This window comes from Heterodontus francisci, chromosome 3 (assembly GCF_036365525.1).
Source record: "Heterodontus francisci isolate sHetFra1 chromosome 3, sHetFra1.hap1, whole genome shotgun sequence".
Classification (NCBI taxonomy): Eukaryota; Metazoa; Chordata; class Chondrichthyes; order Heterodontiformes; family Heterodontidae; genus Heterodontus; species Heterodontus francisci.
The window spans coordinates 179,520,478-179,543,186 of NC_090373.1; the positions used below are offsets into that span (position 1 = coordinate 179,520,478).

Sequence of the window (22,709 nt, forward strand, 5' to 3'; positions counted from 1 at the left end):
GATGTAAAAAAAAACCTCTTACAAACAGCACTCACCGAGAATGAGCTGGCAGCATTCCCTGACATGAATTCATAAAAGAAGAAAACACACACACACACACACACACACACATACTTTGTACCCTATTAGTGAAGTCAGCCCCATCAAGCTTAGATCCAGACAAATGTCTAAGAAGCTACTGATAGTTAACACTCTAGTGTTATATGAGTGTATATGACATCATCCAAATTAGACAGTCTGTCAATACAGTAGAGTTAAAGATGGATGAGTATAGCTGCAGGTCCACTAGATGGTACTAGCAGATATTAATTCAGCAATGTGTCACATGGGACTCATACTGCGCCGTGACGTTGCACACTGACCTTTCACCTCTGGGACTCCTGTTCCAATCCAGCCCAGGATGAAAATCCACTGGCTTTCTGAGCTGAAAAAAGTCTGGGTAATCTCAACTCAGTACTTGGTGTTCATGGGTCCATGTCATAGGGTTGCCAGATAATGGCCATCTCATGTCAAGAAGCCTCAAGATGGCTGGTGTGTGTAATACACACTGGAGCAGAGGGAGGTACTTTGCAAAACGTTGGCATGAAGGCACATTGCTGGGGGTAAGAATAGAGAGATTTAATGTGCACTTTGTGGGACCTTGCTCAGCTAACGAGTGTGCAGGAACAGAGGGACCTGGGGTGCATGTGTATAGATTTTTGAAGGTGGCAGGACATATTGAGAGAGTTTTTAGTAAAGCATATGGGATCTTGGGCTTCATAAATAGAGGCATTGAGTACAAAAGCAGGGAAATTATGCTGAACTTTTATAAAGCTCTGGTTAGGCCTCAACTGGAGTATTGCATTCAGTTCTGGTCACCACACTTCAGGAAGGATGTGAGGGTCCTTGAGATGGTGCAGAGGAGAGTTATTAGAATGGTTCCAGGGATGGAGAATTTTAGTTACAAGGTTAGGTTGGAAAAGCTAGGTTTGTTCTCCTTAGAACAAAGGAGATTGAGGGGAGATTTAATAGAAGGGTACAAGAATATGACAGGCTTAGATAAGTTAGACAAGAGTCAAGAAAACATGCAATGCTGAATGAGGACTTTTAATTAATCGGTTGGAAAACTACATTAACTTTTAAAAAGGAAAGCTGGGATCCTACATTTGACTTTTAAAAAGTGGGCAGCCAAGATGGCCACCACAATTTGCATTGAAATACCTCTCATTCCAGGACATCAAATTGGAGATGCATGTCTAACAAGGCTCCCATCCAGGACAATGGCTTGGATAGCTGAGTAGATTATCCAGTATTACCCTCGTTTAGTGGGACATTCAAAGCGATTTTGAAGCGTTCACTAGTGGAGATGTACGTCCAAGGGGTAAACACCGACAATACAACCTGAGAGAGATTTGGGTTTTAAACTTTGGACCTCATTTAAAAAAAAGGTATCGAGAGAACCATGTGACAATCTCGCAGGCTGTGTAAAACTTGGGAGTTTTGTTACAGACAGCACGCAAGCTTTTGAGGCTAATCCATGCAAGACCCTAGTGGGGCTGTCTTCTCTCTCTCTCCACAGATAACATCGCAAGTTCAAAATCTGTCTGCCTGCGGAAAATCCAAGTCTGCCATTGTTACAGACAGATACTCTGGGGAAGAAAACCACCTACATCACTGTCTCCAAGAAAAACCTGAGCCAGGTGGGCCAGCTGCAAAGTGTACTTCTACCAGCCAGAGACATCGGAACCAAGAATTCAGCCAGAAGGCAACTGAATTACCAGACCCCACAGACTGTATATTATTTTTACTTGTTCTGGACTCTAATCCAACCCAAAGAATTCTTCATCACTCTGAAACCTATTTGCGTGTGTGTGTGAGATTCTGTGTGTGTCAGTGTGAACGTTGGAGCATAGTTTTATTATTTTATTTCGATCAGGTTTAGATTTTAAGTACAATAAACTAACCTCTTCCTTGTTTAAACTCAAGAAAACCTATCCGATTGCTTCCTTTATGATCATAGCTGCTAAAGGGTTAAACACACTGAATTGGCAAGCACATTCACTGTTTAAAAGACATAAACCCTGTTGCGGTCAAACAAGGAGAGGAACAAGGTCTTTTGACCCCTCCTCACCTGATTGTCACAGAAGGAAAAACTTTTCCCATTAACAAATAGTGCAAGGACTAGGGGACACAGATTGAAAGTTTTGGGCAAAAGATGCAGGTGGAATATGAAGAAGCATTTTTTTTTGTTCAGCGGATGGAAATAACCTGGAACTCACTGCCCACAAGGATGGTGGAAGTGGAGAATCACTGATGTTAAGAGGAATTTGGACCTGAGAGAAATCAACTTGCAGGGGAGTGGGACTGACTGCATAGCTCCATGGAAAGCTGGCATGGACTTGATGGGCGAATGGCCCCCTTCTGTGCTGCAAATAACTCTACAAAACTGGCTGCCAATACCGCATTTCCTACATTACAACAGTGAGTACACTTTTAAAAAACGACTTCACTAGCTGTAAAGGACTTCAGAATGTCCTGATGTCGTGAAAAGTGCAATATAAATGTAATTTTTTTAAATATGCCATACTTGACCCAGGCATGCTTGGTGCTAATATTTTATTAATCAAGCAATATGTAGATAATTAACAGTGGAATAACATAACTGCACCAGTATCTTCTCCAGTTTGACACCCTGGGGTTTAATTCCCTCCCTATACTAATTACAGCACACTCACTGAAGTGTTCCTGCTAAATTCCTGTCTGCATTATTTTAACCTGTCTGCCCTATTTTAACACAGTCATTAACCCATTTATTTTAACAGATTAAAGTATTTGTTAAAATAGCACAAACACAAATTTAACATGAATACATTAGCCAGACTGCTAAAAAAGAATTAAGCCCCCTTGAGTCTAAAATTCAGGCGAGGCATTTGAGCAGTTTCAGCATCGGTGTCGGCCTCCAGCATCTCATTGACTATAGCAACGAACACTTAGGAACTAAACTGAAGCCAACTCCACATTTTTAAGATAAATGGCAAAAAATCTGGGACGCATTAACTGAAAGGTTGTGAAAGCACATTCAATAGTAATTTTCAAAAGGGAATTAGATACTTACCTGAAAAGGAAAATAATGGGCATAAAGAAAAGGAATGGGACTTATTGAATGGCTCATTCAAGGAGCTGGCACTGTCTCGACACCTCAAATGGCCTTCTTCTATCCTGTATGACCCTATGATTGCACAATTGGACTAGTACACCCAGCCAGCACTTCTTCTCAAAACTCAGATGAACTTTCAACTTTAGACCCACTCACTCTACCCTAGTCCTTTTGAGAAACTGCTGGATTGCAGCAATGTGAAGCTCAGTAAAACTTGGGCAGCCAGTCCTCAGACTCCAAATCCATTCTCTCTGAAAGCAATTCAAATGCATGCAACGTAATGATATAAATAGATGCAACTGAACAGGTGAACAGGTGTTCACTGTGGTGGAAAATGATGGTTTTCCTCAGGTTTTTTTCCACATCGCTCTGAAGCCACTGACTCGTGGTAAAGTTCAGTCCCATGATGTCACTAGCCTTCCAGTACCTCACCCAACTGATCACTCCTCACGTGTAAGCCTAGACAGAAAATATGCAAGGACAAAAACCAGTTGACCACAAGAGAGATGTGCTGTTAGAAGACATTCCTCCCTTAGAGTAATAAATACATGTAGAGGACTCCAATAAAGGGTAGTTCAAGTTAATCACAAGAGGGATAAAAATGAGAAACATCTTGCAGCTCTTCTAAGCTCATCCATCCAAAGCAGGTGATTTATTCCCAGTGTCCCAGACAATATTTATTCTTCATGCAATATCACTAAAACAGATCATCTGGTTATTATCACATTGCTGTTTCTGGGAACTTGTGTGCAAATTGGTTGCTGTGCTTCCGACTTACCACATTGGCTACATTTCAAAACTACTTTATTGACTGTAATTTGTACTTTGGGCCATCCTTAGGTCATGAAAGGCACTACAGTAAGGCTTTCTTTCTTTTGTTTCATCCAGAAAGAACCTGTACTTCCTCCATCACAGAAACACTCTCAGGGATTTCTTCTATTTGCCTCCAGGAGTCCAATTCATGTGTCTTTGGAAACAATAGAACCAAAAAGACTATTGTGATCCACCTGTTGATTATTCCTTGTGCAAAGAAGAATTTCCAAACAACAGTTCCAAATTTGCCACTTTGACCCTGCATCCCCTTGTCCGACCATCATGGCTTATCTTGAAGTTCTTTTGGGCCTCCTTATCTCGAGAGACAATGGATACGCGCCTGGAGGTGGTCAGTGGTTTGTGAAGCAGCGCCTGGAGTGGCTATAAAGGCCAATTCTGGAGTGACAGGCTCTTCCACAGGTGCTGCAGAGAAATTTGTTTGTTGGGGCTGTTGCACAGTTGGCTCTCCCCTTGCGCCTCTGTCTTTTTTCCTGCCAACTACTAAGTCTCTTCGACTCGCCACAATTTAGCCCTGTCTTTATGGCTGCCCGCCAGCTCTGGCGAATGCTGGCAACTGACTCCCACGACTTGTGATCAATGTCACACGATTTCATGTCGCGTTTGCAGACGTCTTTATAACGGAGACATGGACGGCCGGTGGGTCTGATACCAGTGGCGAGCTCGCTGTACAATGTGTCTTTGGGGATCCTGCCATCTTCCATGCGGCTCACATGGCCAAGCCATCTCAAGCGCCGCTGACTCAGTAGTGTGTATAAGCTGGGGATGTTGGCCGCTTCAAGGACTTCTGCGTTGGAGATATAGTCCTGCCACCTGATGCCAAGTAATCTTCACAATTTACATCTTCTATACTGCTGACAAGCTCTCTTTCAGTTGCTGCCTTTTAAGGATGAAGAGCTCAAGTTTCTCAACTCTTCCCTCACAACTCATTTGTTTGACAATGATGAGTATCTTTTGAAAGGATCTGGGTAAATATGTTGTTGTAAGAGAAACTACAGGGTTAAGAATCCTCATCCTCTGGCCAAATATTCCACGGTAAATCTTGTCCTGTTGGGACCATGGGAAGGTCATGAGTGGAATGCATCTGGTCAGGGTTGAATAGTTTAGATTGGAATATGACATCAGCCTCTTGGAATTTTTAATTGGGGGTCAGGGAAACACTTTCCCAAGAGATTTTCTTCTCCTGGAAGTTGCACTGAGAGAGCAGAATTGGGTTTACGACAACCAGTGACTGCAAGCTGCACCCGTTCTGTTGGAAGGCTTTTGAGAAATTGGGGATTTCTGTGTTGTATTTGTATGCAATTTTAGATAGATAGTGTAAGTGTGAGTTAAACATTGGGAACAGACAACTGTATCTCTGAGGGAAGTTCAATGTTTCCTAGCAAGTGAGCACATATCTGGCTATATACCAGACTATGGCAACTGGAGATGTCTATCGCGGATGTCTATCTCTTGGGTCTTTGTCAACAACTCTGTTTGATGGTTGCGACTGGCCATTTTGAAATGTAGATTTATGTAGGTTAACTGGAAAGAGAGTCAAATTCAACTATTCTGATTGTTTAGGCAGGAAAAAAAGGTTATAATCCCTACATGAACAGCTTACCCAGGAGATGTGAATTCTGCTGTGCTGGTCTGCTGCCTGTGAACTTCAAAGGCAATAGTAGTATTTCAAAAGGTGTTCTATTGAAACAAAAATAAATCAAAGCTCTGGTTACTCAGATTTATCTGAAGTTCTGAACTTTGGGAACTGGCATCATGTATATGTGAAGGTCTACCAATCACTGTTTCATCCAAGAGTCCTGTCACTCATCAAACTGTGAGAAATACGTTCTAAAAAGCATATTTTAACCCCCTGTGGACAATCTATATATTGCTTTAAGCATTGTACTTTCAGTGTTGTGCTGTGTCTTGCTCTTCTGTGCATTTGTTTTGTAAACAAATCTGACTTGGGTTTAACGCAGTGCCTTGATTTGATCTGAAAAGTATGGTATTTTCAGCCTTTTTAAAGGTATACGGTTATGCTAGGCATCCCATGTTTTCTCCAGTGGCCAATACTGTAATATTACTTGTTCCTTTGATATGTGAACTATTATAATACTCACAGGACCACAAGTAATATCCAAAGAAAACATGGGTTTTTATTATAACTTACCTAGAACATGTTAACTAGAATGTTATCGTTTATCGCGAGGGAAATTGATCACAAAAGTAGGGAGGTTATGCTTCAGCTATACAGGGCATTGGTGAGACCACATCTGGAGTACTGTGTACTGTACTGGTCTCCTCATTTAAGGAAGGATGTAAATGCGTTGGAGGCAGTACAGAGAAGGTTTACTAGACTAATACCTAGAATGGGCAGGCTGTCTTACAAGGAAAGATTGGACAGGCTAGGCTTCTTTCTGCTGGAATTTAGAAGAGTAAGAGGCGACTTGATTGAAACATATAAGATCCTGAGGGGTCTTGACAGGGTGGATGTGGAAAGGATGTTTCCCCTTGTGGGAGAATCTCAAACTAGGGGTCACTGTTTAAAAATGAGGGGTCGCCCATTTAAGATAGAGATGAGGAGAAATTATTTCTCTCTGAGGGTCGTGCATCTTTGGAATTCTCTTCCTCAAAAGTTGGTGGAAGCAGAGTCTTTTAATATTTTAAAGTCAGAGGAAGATAGATTCTTGATAAGCAAGGGGGTGGAAGGTTATCGGGGTTAGGGGGAAATGTGGAGTAATCAGTTCAGTCATGAACTTACTGAATGACAGAGCAGGCTCAAAGGGCCGACTGGCCTACTCCTGCTCCTAATTTATATGTTCATACTATATATATATATAGTATATACACATACAGTTACTGCACAAGCCACATATAAACACATCTCACTCTGTCCAGCTACACCCACAACTCTCTGGTCATGTGTAATGCGACATCACTTCCTCCAGTGACCTTCGCTTACAGCTTTTTAAGGCGGTCCTCTTAAGGTCATCCCACAACATGCCCCTTTTTTCCAAAGTGTGACAGAAAGCAGACTGGCCAAATGGAAACATATTAATTTCATCATATGGGACACTACTTGAACTTTTTACTGGACATTGAATATAACTTTTTTAAAAGGATCCCAGAACTGAACAGCTAAAACATGGCTGCACATTTGCATTGAGAGACAATGGGAGTGCTCACTGATTCAATTAGCGAGATGGGTTTTGTCAATAGTGGTGATCAAAAGACATTGAGAGCCACTGACTTTGTAAGAGTCAAAACCTCCCCGTTTAATTCTTCCGTCTTCTCTGTATCTACTTGTGTGTGTGTTCATCTCATATGTATACTAGCATTGTTGCGTTGCATATTTTTAGTAATTTTAACTGAGTGCGAGAGTGGAAAACCACATTAACAAGTGAAACAGGATTAATCATCATGACCCTGCCACTCGTTATGTACCAGTCCCATTCTCCTTGGAAAGAGAAGTGCTGCAAGAAAGGAGAGTTCCCTCTCCAATCAGTTTTATGTCTGAGTGTTGACCCACTTAAATTCGAAAAGGAAACAAACAGTGCGAGATTTCTTTGCCAGCACCTTCCAAACTCACAACCTCTACCATCTAGAAGAACAAGAGCAGCAGATGCATGGGAACATCACCATCTGCAAGTTCCCCTCCAAGTTACAACATCCTGATTTGGGACTATATCACTGATCCTTCACTGTCACTGGGTCAAAATCCTGGAACTCCCTCCCTAACAGCACTGTGGGTGTACCTACCCCACATGGACTGCAGTGGTTCAAGAAGGCAGCTCAGCCCCATCTTCTCAAGGGAAATTTGGGCGGCACAGTGGCGCAGTGGTTAGCACCGCAGCCTCACAGCTCAGGGACCCGGGTTCGATTCTGGGTACTGCCTGTGCGGAGTTTGCAAGTTCTCCCTGTGTCTGCGTGGGTTTCCTCCGGGTGCTCCGGTTTCCTCCCACATGCCAAAGACTTGCAGGTTGATAGGTTAATTGGCCATTATAAATTGCCCCTAGTATAGGTAGGTGGTAGGGAAATATATAGGGACAGGTGGGGATGTGATAGGAATATGGGATTAGTGTAGGATTAGTATAAATGGGTGGTTGACGGTCGGCACAGACTCGGTGGGCCGAAGGGCCTGTTTCAGTGCTGTATCTCTAAACTAAAATTAGGGATGGACAATAAATGCTGACCCTGCCAGCGATGCCCACATCCCACGAACAATAAGAAATAAGTGTGTACTATTGCAATGCAATATACTAGAACAGTGACTACATTTCAAAAGTACTTCATTTGTTGTAAACCGTGTTGGGACATCCTATAGTCATGAAAGTTGTTATATAAATGCAAAATCTTTAATAACACAGGGATTTCTGAAGGTGAACTAAAGAATGCACCCGTCCTAACTGCAACTATGTGCCAGCTGAACAAAGATACTTCAATTATCAATGCGAGAGAGGAAATGGAACGAAATAGAGGGAAATGAAGCAATGAGCTTTTAGAAAGACGCTGAACAAATGACAATTCTTTAGAAATGCACAGAAAACCATAATATCTATGCTCAACGGAGTTCTAACAAGCTTCCAGTCTATTTCTGGTGAAGGGATTGTCGATATCTTTTTTCCCTGTGCTAGGATCAGAAATATCTCTGCAGGTTCTTGGTGCAGAGCTACAGAGGAGGTACTTCAGGCCGCCTCGAACTAAAGCTTGATCTCAGATAGATTGTGAAGAGAAGGGGCAGGTTGATATGCAGTGGTAGAGGTAGAGGGCCTGGCACTGGCAATGAATGACCTGAGCCTAGAAATGATATGTGGGGCAGGAGGGATTGAGGGGGAAGGGCATGGAGGTTACATTGTCAAGTGTGGAAGGCTGGCAGCAAGGTATCTGAATTCTGGGCCAAAAAATGTCCCAACGGCACTTGGGGGACAAGCAATGTTTATTGACAGGCAGAGCTTGAAGCCTTGGCATTCCACCTGAATAAGAAATGACAGATAGAATAGCAAGATGGTGACTACAGGTACTAATAGCAGAGGCCTACATTGAAAGAAAATGCGTGAAGATAACATTCGGTGGGAGGAAGCTAGAAATGGAGATGAGAATCAATCTGTTCTGAATTGAGTTTGACACTTAACATGTTCAAGTTGAAAGGGCTGTGATTGTGATAAAGTGAATGGGAGAAGAGTGGATGAGAAGATACTTCCGGCAGTATTTTGGTGCCGATATGGGAGTGGGAACAGAGGCAGGCAGGCACGGAATTTCCCAATAGCTTAATAGCTCAATAAAAAGGCCAATGAAAGCCATTGATCAGAGGCTGACTAGAATTTTATTAAAGTGTTTAAAATAAGTTCCCTCCACTATGTGGAGGGCTACGAGATAAGGGGCATTCAGAATAAATGAGCAATGAAACTACTGTTCCGATTAATAGGTGCCACATCAAATGCCAAACCCAAAAGTTGAGCAGGTGAAGAAAGGTGTCCTGGCCATTATTTATCCATCAAACAACACCGAAAAGAAATAGAGGGCTGGGTTTTGTGCTGGAGGCGAGGCTCCCAGAACTGGGCCGAAAAGGCAGGGGATCTCCGCCTCTGCATTTTCTCGGCCCCCCTGAGTGATCCTCCGGTCTTTTTGTGTCAGGAGGCAAGATCCCCATCCCTTTAAAAACTTTAAAGGGACGGGGATCCCGCCTCCAAGAGCTGCCAGCCAATCAGATGGCCGGCAGCTTAGCAGTATCGGTAGCATCTCTGGGAGTTGGGCCTTGGACCCAGGTGGGGTCTGGAAGGCCCTGGCAAGGGGGAGCTGGGGAGTGGTCTTGCAGTCAGAGGAAGGGGGGCCCAGGGGTGAATGGGTTCCCAGTGGGGGCCCTCTGTGGGCCACAAATTGCCAATGGAGGAGGGACCCCGCCCAAGCCCGCAGGGAGGGTGTCTCATTTTACAAGGCATCCCCCCGCACAGCGGAGGCCCCCCTCCCCACCCCGCCACTGGTAAGATCTCAGCATCGGTGGGAAGAGGCTCCTAATTAGCCATTAATAGGCCACTTAAGGGCCTCAGTTGTCCTCTGGGCGAGAAGGCCGTCGGCAGTCTATCCCACCCCGGGAAGGTGGCGGGCCCTCTGCCCTGCTGCCCTTCCTGCCACCCGTCATGATATTCCCCCCCTGCCTCTGATCCCGCCTTGAGGGGGGGGGGCCCTAAAACCCAGCCCAGATTGTCTTGTCATTATCTCACTGCAGTTTATGAAACCTTGTTGTGCACAAAATTAGCTGCAACATCTCCTACATTACAACAATGACTACAGTTAAAAACAGCCTCAATGGTTGTAAAAGGCTTTGGGATATCCTGATGTTGTGAAATGCACTCAATAAATGCAAGTCGTTCTTTATTTATTTTCCCACTAATTGGGCTGGCATGCTTGTAATCTGCTGCAGCGGCTTTCACTTAAGTCAGGACTTATTGCAATCAGGAGACATAAATTCCTTACAGAGGCTGATCTCTTCCTAAAGGGGCAGCCCATCCTGATCGAGTTACTGATGGTTGAGAAATGCACAATGGTACACTGCCATTTATATCTGCCCATAAAAATTCAATGCAACTCTTCCAATTGTAAAACTGACTCCAAATTGACAGCACAGTATATTCCTGCAGAGACATTCACAAGCTGTTGCGGAACGCAATTTCTGGAGTTGCCCTTCGAGGGAACTGAACCTGAAAACTACAAACAGCGCCACCTTAAGAACCGATCAAGTAAACCATCTTCTTCGCCATTAATTGCCACCAGTGTTCCGACAATGTTAACTTTGACACCACGTGCAATGGACTGACACAAAATGCAAGTGCCTCTCTAGAATATCAGCACTACAAGCAACTCCTAGATGATGGCAGCAGCAAGTGCAAAACAACAACGAGTAACCTCCCTTCTTGTACTTACTCGTGCAGATCTACTGGTGACAGAATGCAGCGCCTCAATGCCCTTTTTTCCTGTTGCAGCTTCCTTCCTTCTCCGTCACGTCTTCTTATGGATTCTTGTCCTGGGCACTGATTACAATTTGTGGGAGCTGGGTGTAGGGAACAGGGCAGGGGAAAAGGAGATCAGAATCAGGGTAGCTATCACTCAATTCGTGGCTTGTCTTCTTGGTCTTCCTTACACCATTTAGCCTGCGTAGGCTTTCAACAGGAGAACACTGACACAGGCACACACAATTATAAAGTAGAGCCAGATGGAAGACGTTGTGCGTTATGAGCCTTCACTGTCTTACTAATCTATGAATGTGTGTATAGCAGGTCTTGCTTTTCTTCTTTCTTCCCCAGGAGTTAAGCTGCTCTTGAATGCTGGAGTGTTACACTGTGACTGCGCGGCTGGCCTGCTTTCCTCTCCTCGCTTCTCTGCAGTGAATGAATGTGCTTTGCATTTCAAGTCAGCCCAGCTGCAGTTTGTTTAGCTGCCTTCTGAGTAAGCTGTAAACAAGGGAGCTGAGCCAAAAGAAGTCAACGCCAAGAGACAGTGCAAGATACACACAGAGGCAGAGAGGCAGTGATGGAGAGAGCACAATACACACAGGCAGAGGCAGACACATAGAGAGAAAGATAGACAGGCATAGAGATACGCACAGAGACAAAGGCACACATACATATACAGATAAACATAAATAGCACACAAGAGAGGGAAAAGGATACACATATACAGAGAGAGATACAGACAGGGATATACACATACATATACAAAAAGACATTTCAAATCATGCTGACTATTGATTACTATATTTTTGATTCCTAGCTAGTTTTTCTATTCTTTCCTTTAGTAAGGTTCCCATTATTTTTTTCTACCATCAGTGTTAAGCTGACTGGTCTACAGCTCCCAGGAGATGTTCGATCTCCCTTCTTAAATATAGGTATTGCATTAGTTATCTGCCAGTTCTCCAGCACTACACATTTTTACAACACACTCTTAAATGTCATTGTGTCGCTGCTATCTCTTAGATTCTTTTGAAACGCACAGTTGTAATAAATAAACTTGTAGAACGGGCATACAATTGGCTAATGAATTTCAAAAAAGACCAGTATGAGGTATTACATTTAGGAATGAAAAATAAAGAGGTCATATATTACTTCGAAAATAAGAACCTAAATGCTGCAGAGGAATAAGGGATCTTGGAGTACAAACTCACAAACCAGTAAAAGTAGTGACTCAGGTTAATAAGGCCACATAAAAGCATGAAATCCCTCAATGAAATCACACAGTTTACTTGTTAAGGCCCCTGCTCAGGGATAGGAGCTAACAACCCCACTGCCTCGTGGGCGTCTCGGGTGAGACCAAGGCTAAGGGAGTAAATCCTAACAGAAAATCCGGAGCAGAACCCTAAAGGCGGTCATTTGTCACCTTTGGCATGTTTCCGGCAGTTCCTGCAACCATACCGGTGCCAAACATCGTGCTCTGCACTTCTTTGGACCCGACTAGAAAGGCCGAGAGGGGGGTTTTGATGCTTGAGCAACTCACAACCTCCATACATCTGCCCAGGCACGCGCCATGGAGAGGTCACTCCATAGTCGCCTCACAGTGACCACAACAACACAGGTTATAAGTCCAGCTCAATTGGCGTAGAGATTGGGCTCCACGGGTTTCCTTTGCTGGTGGGAGAGGTCATCGCAACTCACTGGACAGCTACCGCCCGCCTCAAAACAGGCAGCCCCCGGTCAGTCAGGTTCTGACTGCTGGAGTTGTGTACCTATCACAACCTCTGCATCACCAACTCGTTCTTTCATACTAAACCCTGTCACAAGGTTTCATGGAGGCACCCAAGATCACGTCGTTGGCACCAGCTGGACCTCATTGTCACAAGGCGGGCCTCTATCAACAGTGTCCAAATCACACGCAGCTTCCACAGTGCGGACTGCGACACCAACCACTCCCTGGTGTGCAGCAAAGTTAGACTCAAACCAAAGAAGCTGCATCACTCCAAGCAGAAGGGCCGCCCGCGCATCAACACTAGCAGAATTTCTCATCCACAGCTGTTACGTAAGTTTCTAAATTCACTTCAAAAAACCCCTCAAAACACTCCTACAGGGGATGCAGAGACCAAGTGGGCCCACATCAGAGATGCCATCTATGACTCAGCAATGACCACCTATTGCAAACGTGTGAAGCGGAATGCAGACTGGTCTCACTTTGAAGAGCTGGAACCTGTCATAGCCGCTAAGCGCATTGCACTGTTGAACTACAAGAAAGCCCCCAACGAGTTAACATCCGTAGCACTGAAAGTAGCCAGAAGTGCTGCACAAAGAACAGCCAGGCGCTATGCAAATGACTACTGGCAACACCTATGCAGTCGTATTCAGCTGGCCTCTGACACCGGAAACATCAGAGGAATGTATGATGGCATTAAGAGAGCTTTTGGACCAACCATCAGGAAGATCGCCCCCCCCCCCTCAAGTCTAAATCAGGGGACACGATCACTGACCAACGCAACCAAATGGACCATTTGGTGGAGCACTACCTAGAAATGTACTCCAGGGAAAAGGTTGTCACTGAGACTGCCCTCAATGCAGCCCAGTGTCTGTCAGTCACGGATGAGCTGGACGAACAGGCAACAGAATCTGAACTCAGTGATGCCATTTATGTCATTGATTCTCTAGCCAGTGGACAAGCCCCTGGGAAGGACGGCATTACCCCTGAAATAATCAAGAGTGCCCAAGCCTGCTATACTCTCAGTACTCCTTAAACTGCTTTGCCAGTGCTGGGATGAGGGAGCAGTACCACAGGGCATGCGCAATGCCAATATCGTCATCATAAGAACAGGGGTGACTGCGGTGACTGCAACAACTACCGTGGAATCTCCCTGCTCAGCATAGTGAGGAAAGTCTTCGCTCGAGTCGCTTTAAATAGGCTGCAGAAGCTGGCTGAGCGTGTCTACCCGGAGGCACAGTGTGGCTTTCGAGCACAGAGATCCACCATTTACATGCTGTTCTCCCTTCGCCAGCTACACGAGAAATGCCGTGAACAACAGATGACCCTCTACGTTGCTTTCATAGATCTCATCAAAGCCTCTTCAGACTACTAGAAAAGATCGGATGTCCAACAAAGCTACTAAGTATGATCACCTCATTCCACGACAATATGAAAGGCACAATTCAGCATAGCGGCGCCTCATCAGACCCCTTTCCTTTCCTGAGTGGCGTGAAACAGGGCTGTGTTTTTGCACCTACACTGTTTGGGATCTTCTTCTCACTGCTGCTCTCACATGCGTTCAAGTCTTCAGAAGAAGGAATTTTCCTCCACACAAGATCAGATGGCAGGTTGTTCAACTTTGCCCATTTAAGAGCGAAGACCAAAGTACGGAAAGGCCTCATCAGGGAACTCCTCTTTGCTGACGATGCTGCATTAACATCCCACACTGAAGAGTGTCTGCAGAGACTCATCAACAGGATTGCAGCTGCCTGCGACGAAATTGCCCTAACCATCAGCCTCAAGAAAACGAATATCATGGGACAAGACATCAGAAATGCTCCATCCATCAATATCGGCAACCACGCTCTGGAAATGGTTCAAGAGTTCACCTACCTAGGCTCAACTATCACCAGTAACCTGTCTCTCGATGCAGAAATCAACAAGCGCATGGGAAAGGCGTCCGCTGCTATGTCCAGACTGGCCAAGAGGGTGTGGGAAAATGGCGCACTGACACGGAACACAAAAATCTGAGTGTATCAAGCCTGTGTCCTCAGTACCTCGCTCTACAGCAGCGAGGCCTGGACAACATCAGCCAACAGCGACGTCTCAATTCATTCCATCTTCGCTGCCTCTGAAGAATCCTTGGCATCAGGTGACAGGACCGTATCTCCAACAAAGAAGTCCTCGAGGCGGCCAACATCCCCAGCATATACACCCTCTCAAGCGGTGCTTGAGATGGCTTGGCCATGTGAGCCGCATGGAAGATGGCAGGATCCCCAAGGACACATTGTACAGAGAGCTCGTCACTGGTATCAGACCCACCGGCCGTCCATGTCTCCACTTTAAAGACGTCTGCAAACGCGACATGAAGTCCTGTGACATTGATCACAAGTCGTGGGAGTCAGTTGCCAGTGATCGCCAGAGCTGGCGGACAGCCATAAAGGCGGGGCTAAAGAGTGGCATGTCAAACAGACTTAGCTGTTGGCAGGAAAAAAGACAGAAGCGCAAGGGGAGAGCCAACTGTGTAACAGCCCCGACAACCAATTTTATCTGCAGCCCCTGTGGAAGAGTCTGTCACTCTAGAATTGGCCTTTATAGCCACTCCAGGCGCTGCTTCACAAACCACTGACCACCTCCAGGCACTTACCCATTGCCTCTTGAGACAAGGAGGCCAAAGAGAGAGAGATAAAAGCAAGCCAAGCAGTGGGGTTTATTTCTAGCGGGATAGAATTGAAAAGTAAAGAAGATATGCTAAACTTGTATTGGTTAGACCACGCTTGGATTGCGGTGTACAATTCTGGTTGCCATATTATAAAAAGGATATGGAAGCAGTGGAGAGGGTGCAAAAAAGATTTACAAGAATGGTACCAGAAATGTGAGGTTATACCTATCAGAAAAGGATGAACAGATTGGATCTCAGGTGGAGAAGGTTGAGGGATCACCGAATGATGTCTTTAATAGTTTTTGATAGAATAAACACAGAGGTTGTGGGCTGAATTTTCCTGGGTTGGCCACACTTCTCAAGTCGGGATGAATTCCGCATTGGAACCCAAAATGGCCATGGCAGATGCGATCTTCCCAGAGGCAGCCAATTAAGATGTTTCCAGAAGCCCTGTCCAATTAGAGACAGCGGCCAAATCCAGCCTGTAGCTGATGTCTGGCCTTCAGCAGGAGCAGCAGCAACACCATGGATGCATCTTCAGTGGGAGGGAAGTGGCTGCTATTGCAACAGGGAAAGCATTCGTGGAGACATCAGTGTCCATGAAGTGGCTGCAAGAACATGCCTGCTGCATGGGGATCAATCCCCTTTCTGAATTACTGATGGCAAATAAATGTAAACCCTCAAATGAGTTGTAGTTCAGACCTCCTGCTGCAAAGCTGCCTCTGATGCATTTTCGGGCTCCTGACACAGTGAAGGGTCTGTGTGCTGTTGTAAAAATCTCTTCTGGCATGGAAAATTGAGGATAAGTGGCTTATTACCATCCTTGATTGGATTCCCACCACTACCAGGCAGATTGCTGTCAAACCCGCTCGTCCGCCTCTGGGAAAGGCCAATCCAACACACACCTCCAAATATCCTTGCACACCCTCCTCCAAAGCTGCTTCCACAGGCTTGGGAAAATTCAGACCATTTGTGATAGGCTGAGGTAGACACATAGTTCACCTCTCTGGGAATCAAGGAATATGGGGAGCGGGTAGAAAAGTTTTGAGGCAGAAGATCAGCCATATCTTACTGAATGGCGGAGCAAGCTTGAGGGGCCATGTGGTCTACTCTATTTCTTATGTTCTTATGGAAGGGCAAAACTAGAGGCCATCAATCATCAAGAAATCAAATAGGGAATTCAGAAGAAATATCTTCACTCAGATAGTGGTGAGAATGTGGAACTCACCATCACAGGGAGTGGTTGAGGAGAATCGTATAGATGCTTTTAAAGGGAAGCTAGATAATCATATGAGGAAGAAAGCTAGATGAGGAAAGATAGGAGAAGGCTGGAGTGGAGCATACAACGGTGGCATGGATTGGCCGGGCTGAATGGCCTACTTCTGTGCTGCACAGCCTAAGTAATTCTATGGCATAGACGGAAATTACAACATACACACAGACAGAGAAAGAGATACAGTTATACAGAAAGAGGCACAGACAGTGCAGTGGTTAGCACCGCAGCCTCACAGCTCCAGAGACCCGGGTTCAATCCTGGGTACTGCCTGTGTGGAGTTTGCAAGTTCTCCCTGTGTCTGCGTGGGTTTCCTCTGGGTGCTCTGGTTTCCTCCCACATGCCAAAGACTTGCAGGTTGATAGGTAAATTGGCCATTAGCAATTTCCCCTAGTATAGGTAGGTGGTAGGGAAATATAGGGACAGGTGGGGATGTGGTAGGAATATGGAATTAGTGTAGAGTTAGTATAAATGGGTGGTTGATGGTCGGCACAGACTCGGTGGGCCGAAGGGCCTGTTTCAGTGCTGTATCTCTAAACAGTGAGAGACACAGGCACAGTAACACAGAGATACACATAGAAAGAGAGTCACACTGGCAAAAAGATACACAGAGACAGAAATAAAGACACAGGCAGAGAGGGACACAAACAGGGTGGAACACACATGGACAGAAAGATACACAGAGACAGAGATACAGGCACACACAGAGGGACACATAAAGACAGAAAGATACATAGAGAGAGAGACACACGCACAACGATAGAAAGAGACACACAGATGGAGAAACATACATAGACAGAGATACACACAGACAGAAACACAAACTCACAGACACCAAAACATAAAGAGAGGCAGAGGCAGAGAATGAAACAGACAGATGGAGAAATATAACTAGAGAACAATCTTCAATACAATCCTGGTGTTTCTGTGGGGAGTTTCTGATCAGATGGTTATCTCCACAGAAAGAACTAAGGAGAAAATGGTTCACAAGGGACAGAAATATCAGGTTTCAAAACATTTTTAAAAAGAATCCATATGTCAACTGGGGAGCGTTCAGAGGTCAAGATGGTAAAAGAGCCTCCCCAAATATAGCTGACTAGAGAGATGAACCTATTTTTAAAATTGATCTGCTAGCCTCCATTAAAAAGAGCACAGTTCCCAAATGAGATGTAAATCTCTATTAAAATACTCACGCTAGTAATTTCCGCAGGGGTTCTGCTGATTTCTACAACAACATCTTGCATCTATATAGTAGCCTTTAGCAGTAAAACATCCCAAGGCATTTCAAAGGAGCATGATCCGACAAAAATTGACACCAACCCACATAAGGAGACATTAGGACATGATAAAAGTGGCAAGTTTTAAGGAACATCTTAAAAGGAGAGAGGGGGAGAGAGCAGAGAGGTTTAGGGAGGGAATTCCAAAGTTTAGGGCCTAGGCAGCTGAAAGCACGGCCACCAGTGGTACAGCAAAGGAAGGGCAGGATGCATGAGGACCAAGTTGGAGGGAAACAGATATCTAAGGGTTGTAGGCTGGAGGAGGTTGTAGAGATAGGGAAGAGTGAGGCCATATAGGGATTTGAACATGAGGATGAGAATTATAAAATTGAGGCATTGCTGGACCAGGAGCCAATGTAGGTCAGGAGCACAGGGTTGATGTATGGATGGAACTTGGTGTGAGTTAAGATATGGCCAACAACAACAACTTGTATTTATAGAGACCCTTTAACATAGCAAAACATCCTAAGGTGCTTTATAGGAGCATTATCAATCAAAATTTGATACAAAAGCTACATAAGGAGATATTTGGACAGGTGGCCAACACCTCTGTCAGAGGTATGTTTTAAGGAATGGCTTAGAGGAGGAAGAGAAACAGAGAGGTTTGGGGAGGGAACTCCATTAGGGCCTTGGCAGCTGAAGGCATGGCCAACAATGGTGGAATGGTCGTTTGGCAGTACAGAATGTGAGTATTGCTGAAAATAGAGACATTTTGTTGAAGTTTTTCATCTTGCACTCGTCCGGCCAATTCAAAGAATACCAATGTAAGGGAAACAACAAATTTATACTGTATGGGAAGAGAGTGCTGATTGGTTGGCAAGTGGACTCTGGTTGGTAGAGGCTTACCATGGAGAATGCATCAGAGTCAACTTGCCAACCAATCAGCACTCTCTTCCCATACAGTATAAATTTGTTATTTCCCTTACATTGGTATTCTTGTGATTTGCCCTGATGAGTGCAAGATGAAAAGCTTTGACCAAATGTTTCTATTTTCAGCAATACTCAAATGGTGGAATGATTAAAATCGGGGATGCCCAGAAGCCAGAATTAAATGAGCACAAATATCTCGGAGAGTTGTGAGGGTGGAACAAATTACAGAGCTAGGGAGAGGTGAGGCCATGGAGGGATCTGAAAAGAATTTTAAAATCAAGACAGAAGGTTGATAAGTCCCCAGAACCTGATATTCTGCATCCCAGAGTGTTGAAAGAGATAGTGGATGCATTGGTGATCATCTTCCAAAATTCTATAGATTCTGGAATGGTTCCTGCAGATTAAAGGTAGAAAATGTCACCCCACTATTTAAGAAGGGAGGGAGAGAGAAAACAAGGAACTACAGAGCTGTCAGCCTTACATCAGTAGTAGGGAAAATGTTAGAATCTATTCGAAAGGATGTGATAAATGGACATTTGGATAATAATGACCTGATTGGGCATAGTCAACATGGATTTATGAATGGGAAATCATGTTTGACGAACCTGCTGGAGTTTTTTGAGTATGTAACTAAGAACTGATGAAGGGGAGTTGGTGGATGTAGTATATTTGGATTTTTAGGAGGCTTATGATAAAGTCCCCCACAGGAGGTTGGTTAGCAAAATTAAAGCACATGGGATAGGAGGTAGTATACTGGTATGGATTAAGACTTGGTTGACAGGCAGAAAACAGAGAGCAGGAATAAATCGGTCATTCTCGCATTGGCAGGCTGTGACTTGTGGGGTACCGCAGGGATCTGTGCTTGGGCCCCAGCTGTTCACAATATATATCAATGATTTGGATGTGGGGATCAAACGTAGTATTTCCAAGTTCACGGATGGCACAAAACTAGGTGGGAATGTATGTTGTGAGGAAGATGAAAAGCAGCTTCAAGGGGGTTTGGACAGACTTAGTGAATAAAGAACAAAGAAAATTACAGCACAGGAACAGGCCCTTCGGCCCTCCAAGCCTACGCCGATCCAAATCCTCTATCTAAACCTGTCGCCCATTTTCTAAGGGTCTGTATCTCTTTACTTCCTGCCCATTCATGTATCTGTCTAGATACATCTTAAAAGACGCTATCGTGCCCGCGTCTACCACCTCTGCTGGTAATGCGTTCCATGCACCCACCACCCTCTGCGTAAAGAACTTTCCACGCATATCCCCCCTAAACTTTTCCCCTTTCACTTTGAACTCGTGTCCCCTTGTAATTGAATCCCCCACTCTGGGAAAAAGCTTCTTGCTATCCACCCTGTCTATACCTCTCATGATTTTGTACACATCAATCAAGTCCCCCCTCAACCTCCGTCTTTCTAATGAAAATAATCCTAATCTACTCAACCTCTCTTCATAGCTAGCGCCCTCCATACCAGGCAACATCCTGGTGAACCTCCTCTGCACCCTCTCCAAAGCATCCACATCCTTTTGGTAATGTGGCGACCAGAACTGCACGCAGTATTCCAAATGTGGCCGAACCAAAGTTCTATACAACTGTAACATGACCTGCCAACTCTTGTACTCAATACCCCGTCCGATGAAGGAAAGCATGCCGTATGCCTTCTTGACCACTCTATTGACCTGCATTCACCTCCTCGGTGAATGGGCAAGAACATGGCAGATGGAATATAATGTTGAAAAATGTGAGGTTATCCACTTTGGTAGGGGGAACATATGTGCAGAGTATTTCCTAAACGGTTTATTTATTTAGAGATGCAGCACTGAGACAGACCCTTTGGCCCACCGAGTCTGTGCCGACCATCAACCACCCATTTATACTAATGCTACATTAATCCCATATTCCTACCACATCCCCACCTGTCCCTATATTTCCCTACCACCTACCTACACTAGGGGCAATTGCTAATAGCCAATTTACCTATCAACCTGCGAGTCTTTGGCATGTGGGAGGAAACCAGAGCACCCGGAGGAAACCCACGCAGACACAGGGAGAACTTGCAAACTCCACACAGGCAGTACCCAGAATTGAACCCGGGTCGCTGGAGCTGTGAGGCTGCGGTGCTAACCACTGCGCCACTGTGCCGTAAGAGATTAGAAAGTGTAGATGTACAAAGGGACCTCGTCAATAAGTCACTGAAAACTAACATGCATGTGCAGTAAGCAATTAGGAAGGCTAATGGTATGTCAGCCTTTATCGCAAGAGGATTTGAATACAGGTGTAGTGAAGTCTTGCTTCAATTGTATAGAATCTTGGTTAGACCGCACCTGGAGTAATGTGTGCAGTTTTGGTCCCCTTACCTTAGGAAGGATACTATTGCCATAGAGGGAGTGCAACGAAGGTTCACCAGACTTGTTCTTGGGATGGCGGGACTGTCCTATAAAGAGAGATTGGGGAAACTGGGCCTGTATTCTCTAGAGTTTCGAAGAATGAGAGGTGATCTCATTGAAACCTACAAATTACTTAAAGGGATAGACAGGATAGATGCAGATGAGATGTTTCCCCTGGTTGGGGAATCTAGAAATAGGGGACACAATTTCAAAATAAGGGGGAAGCCACTTAGGACTCAGATGATGAAAAATGTCTTTACTCAGAGGGTTGTGAATCTTTGGAATTCTCTACCCCAGAGGGCTCAGTCATTGAGTATGTTTAAAGCAGAGATTGACAGATTTCTAAATACCAATGACATAAAGGGATATGGGGATAGTTTGGGAAAAAGACATTGAAGTGGATGATCAACCATGATCGTATTGAATGGCGGAGCAGGCTCAATGGGCTGAATGGCCTACTCCTGCTCTTATGTTCCTATGTGGGGGTGGTCTCTTTCTTGAACCTCCCAACAACAGCACCTGAACTCAAGAATGACAATTGATGGCACTAAACTCTGTCTCCTCGCACACTGTGGCACAGAACATTATAATTTTAGACAGTCTGCGCTGGTAGGAACATCGGAAACCAAAGGACACAAATTTACGGAAATTGGCAAATGAACCAGGATCTGGAATGCACTGCCTAAAAGGATGGTTGAAGCAGATTCAATAATAAATTCCAAAATGGAATTGAATAAATAATTGAAGAGGAAATGTTTGCAGAGCTATGGGGAGCAAGGGAGTGAGGCTTATTTCAATAAATGCAAGTCTTTCTTATCTTTCTTTTTTGGAATTGACACCTATCTGAAAATCTAGGCTTCTTTATTTATTTTTATTTTATTTAGAGATACAGAACTGAAACAGGCCCTTTGGCCCACCGAGTCTGTGCCAACCATCAATCACCCATTTATACTAATCCTACATTAATCCCATATTCCTACTACATCCCCACCTTCCCTCAATTCCACTACCACCTACCTACACTAGGGGCAATTTACAATGGCCAATTTACCTACCAACCTGCAAGTCTTTGACATGTGGGAGGAAACCGGAGCACCCGGAGGAAACCCACGCAGACACAGGGAGAACTTGCAAACTCCACACAGGCAGTACCCAGAATTGAACCCGGGTCGCTGGAGCTGTGAGGCTGCGGTGCTAACCACTTTTTAAAAAGCCTACAGTGTTGCATGCTCCCAATATTTAATCTGCATTACGTTCATTCCATAATATTCATCCTCTTGTGCATCACCTGTTAAATTATTTTCTTTTGCTTGTTAAAGTGGGGGACAGCAGCACGGAACAGGTTTCCATTTCGGACATGCGTTGTCAGCATCACACCCTCCCAGGACCATTCAATTTGCAGCCCCTCCCTCATTATTTAGTTTTCTCACCTCTTCTCCAAAGGTGCCTGCTGTGACACAGTTCCATTAGCCCAAAGAAAGAAAGACCTGCATTTATATAGTGCCTTTCACAACGACCGGATATCTCAAAGCGCTTTGCAGCCAATGAAGTATCTTTAAAAAGTAGTCAGTGTTTTAGTGTAGGAAACGTGGCAGCCAATTTGCACACAGCAAACTCTCACAAACAGCAACGTGATAA

At 44.7% G+C, this 22,709-nt stretch overlaps 1 protein-coding gene across 4 annotated transcripts in view; it reads right to left on the reverse strand.

Moving 5' to 3' along the window:
• Positions 1-22,709, reverse strand: part of daam2 (dishevelled associated activator of morphogenesis 2) — a 391,719-nt gene that overhangs the window by 301,538 nt on the left and 67,472 nt on the right. Inside the window, exon 2 of one of the 4 annotated variants that reach the window (XM_068027782.1) lies at positions 10,871-10,997. The exons of the other annotated variants lie outside the window; for them this stretch is intronic. The gene's annotated coding sequence lies outside the window, so the exon portion shown is untranslated. The remainder of the gene's footprint in view (positions 1-10,870; positions 10,998-22,709) is intronic. 4 annotated transcript variants of the gene reach the window in all.